The following is a 3,042-nucleotide window of genomic DNA, read 5'->3' as shown; positions in this document are numbered from 1 at the left end:
TGATGTACCATGTGCAAAAACATCTCATGTTCACATTGTTTCCCTCAAATGTCCGTATTATGCACAAACGTGGCTTATCTATACGCTTATATATCCGTACGAGATCTTCGCTTTTAAATGCCGGTTTTCTATACACTAATAGTATACATCATACACACACTATTAAAGTCCTTCCACTGTCAATTAAGGATTGGCCCTTTGGTAAATGCATATGTCAATATCCTTGGTTCCAACATGAACTTCGTTTTCTTCTCGAGTACTTCGCTTTATCGACGATGCCTCATTCCAACACACTGCGTGTATGTTGTAACATCGGGTGGAGTCTGTAATCGCTCTTGAATCTTCGAACCGTAAAGTTGACTCTCTTTCTTTGTACAGCATGAAGTTCGTGACTGCGAGACGCAAACATATCTTGCCAATAATATTTCATCAGAGTATATATATATAGGCCTGTCAAACTTCTCAACTCCGTTTACTTACTGTTTCGGTATGACTCACGCTCGTTGGATGGGCAAAGAGTTGTGCGACTTGTTGAGTTTCGATCTGCATTTTACATGATCATTATAAAGACATCATTTAATCCTCGCAAGCCAGTGAGCTTCAAGTCCACTGCACAGAATTAGAAAATGGTTATGAAGTGCCTTGCTCACGAATCCTGCGTGCCACTGCTGGTTGTGAACTCGAATCAGGGCACCCACGATTGACAGTTCGTCATCCTATCCTCTTAGCCAAAAACCCTTCGTTATAAATGTACGTAATGGACTACTATAGGTAAATCACTGCAAATGCCATAAGCCTAGGAAACTCCCTCTCATGTACATGTGTATAAGTCACTCTGATTCTATCACTGAAGAAACAAACCCAACAACAACATGACGGAGACAGCCTGTAGAACGTCATCTTTTGAAAACTGTTAAAGCTGAAAGATACTGCGAGAGGGGTACTAACCCAAAGTTGGCTCATCGTGAAAAGCATACCTCCCGTCCAGATTAAACACACCAGATCAAATTAAACAGTGGCGGATCCAGAGGGGGGCGCAACCGGCGCACGCCCCCCCCTTTACTTTTCGTTAAAAACAAAAGAAATTAAACGAAAAAGAATAAATGAAACCCGGAAGTGGCACCAGAAATATTATTCCCCCCCCCCCCCCTTTACAGTAATCCTGGATCCGCCCCTGTTAAATACACCCTTTTCTAAGTCATTATAGAATAAGTTTCTAACATAACCACAGACAATACCCAACAGCCCGAGAAAGTACTCCCTTCCTTCCTTCCACTAACTTTCACTGCTCCAAAGGCCATTCAAAAGTCGACAGAGCAAATCCAGGGTCCGCGGCAGCGCGACTTTGACCAAGGCGACAAACGCTCTGATAACTCCAGATTGTCCAGAGCAGTTTTAATGCAAACGCATGATCAGGTATTCACCTAAGCCTTTGACAACGGAAATTGGATTGACCATATAGTAACTCTATTTGAAGTTGCAGTATCTTGCAGTTAAAAGGTTAATTCTAATCACTTCTACTAAATCGGTACCTTTTGGTCGACTCATCTTATTTCTGTTCTTTCTTGCACATGACTGTTTTGTTTTTTTGGTTTGTTTGTTTTGTTTTGTTTTTGCAATTATACTGTATTTTCAGTATTATGATAGCAAAATATTACCCCTTCAACAATATAATGACAGTGACATCTCACTGATTGTGTATGTTGTTTTGTTGTTTGCTTTTTTTCTGGATTTTCTCCAAAAGCACATTTTTGCTCGAAAAAACCTCCAAATATTAGCACTAAATATTACCTCCTAATAAGCGTAGTCTATGAAAAAGTTGTTTCAAGATAAGAAAACTCGTATTCTCAAGGATGATTTTTGCCTCTTTTTTTCACTGCAGTAAACTTTGCGGACGAATCAAAATAAAATTGTAACGCTGATATCATCACTCTTTCAGCCAATTTTGATGGAGCAAAAGATGATTTGTTGCCATTATGTCGCAGCGGAGAGGAGCAGAATTACCTGATTACGATAGTAGAAGTCTCAAAGTAATGAGGAAAAGCCTGCAGTCACCTTACAAGAATAATAATTGCACCAGTTCCGAAGGAATTCCCTGTTTTATGTTAAACAACACATTGAATGTACTTTGATTTCCATTCAATTAGGTAGTGAATTTGAAGTCAGTCCATGCTAATATTACCTTCGACAAATAAACTAAAATCAAGGAAAAAACAGGCAGTTTCCTTGATTTTTAAGACATTCTGGAATTGATGTTTCACTTGTTACCACAAAACAATTATATCGATTGCAGAAACATATTTATGATGATTATAATCATTTGGCGATTAGATTATTAACTCATTTTAAATGGACTCGATTGACTCAAACAGCATTGTTTCTTTGAAAAATGCGAAAGTTTCAAACCCCATGACTTTCTTGTCTTGGGTCCAATTTTAATGAAAGTTCTACACTGTTCTGCATCGTTTTTTCTACGCACTTGATACACTCAACTTGTCGGGGATTTGCAAATTCACTGAAAGTTATCTACTCGGTGTGTCAAACGTTTCACGTTGTTCGTGTCCCGTTAACGGACAAACAGACCAGCATTGATATGTTTCAGCAGCATTTATCACTCCACACCCCCCCCCACAACCCCCATCAACCAACACCACCACCGCCACCACTATCTCCACCAAAAATAGCCGCAATGAAAAGCTGTGCCCCTTTTTATTAACCCCATACATTTATATGCCGTTTTGCGTATAGTTCGATATGTCGAAGCCTTTCCTAAAATCGACGCTCAAACATCAAGGTAGAAGAGCAAAATATACATCATCATTCTAATGAGCTTACAACTGGAGAATGCTCAGAAAAAAAAAAGAGAGAGAGGGGAGAGAGACTCACCTGTTTCGGCCCGCAATCACAGCGACAATCACTGTCCAGCTCCAATACCATTAGACCCACACAAATAAAATCGCCGAGCGCGAGAAGGCTCGATTTCTGCTCTTACCTTCTCTGAACGACTCTGTGCGGTCGTATGTCCAGGGCGGAATGAAACGA

General features: G+C 40.0%; 1 protein-coding gene across 1 annotated transcript in view; it reads right to left on the bottom strand.

The window, feature by feature from the left end:
- LOC139734737 (mesenchyme-specific cell surface glycoprotein-like) overlaps positions 1–3,042 on the bottom strand; it is a 64,020-nt gene extending 60,978 nt beyond the window's left edge. The window contains exon 1 of the mRNA XM_071645531.1: positions 2,887–3,042. The gene's annotated coding sequence lies outside the window, so the exon portion shown is untranslated. The remainder of the gene's footprint in view (positions 1–2,886) is intronic.

This window comes from Diadema antillarum, unplaced genomic scaffold (genome assembly GCF_040938485.1).
Source record: "Diadema antillarum isolate AM-2024a unplaced genomic scaffold, OU_Dant_1.0 seq00000546_RagTag, whole genome shotgun sequence".
NCBI classification, from domain to species: domain Eukaryota; kingdom Metazoa; phylum Echinodermata; class Echinoidea; order Diadematoida; family Diadematidae; genus Diadema; species Diadema antillarum.
The sequence above is the reverse complement of the archived record's forward strand: the minus strand, read 5'-3'. Positions and strand labels throughout refer to the sequence as shown.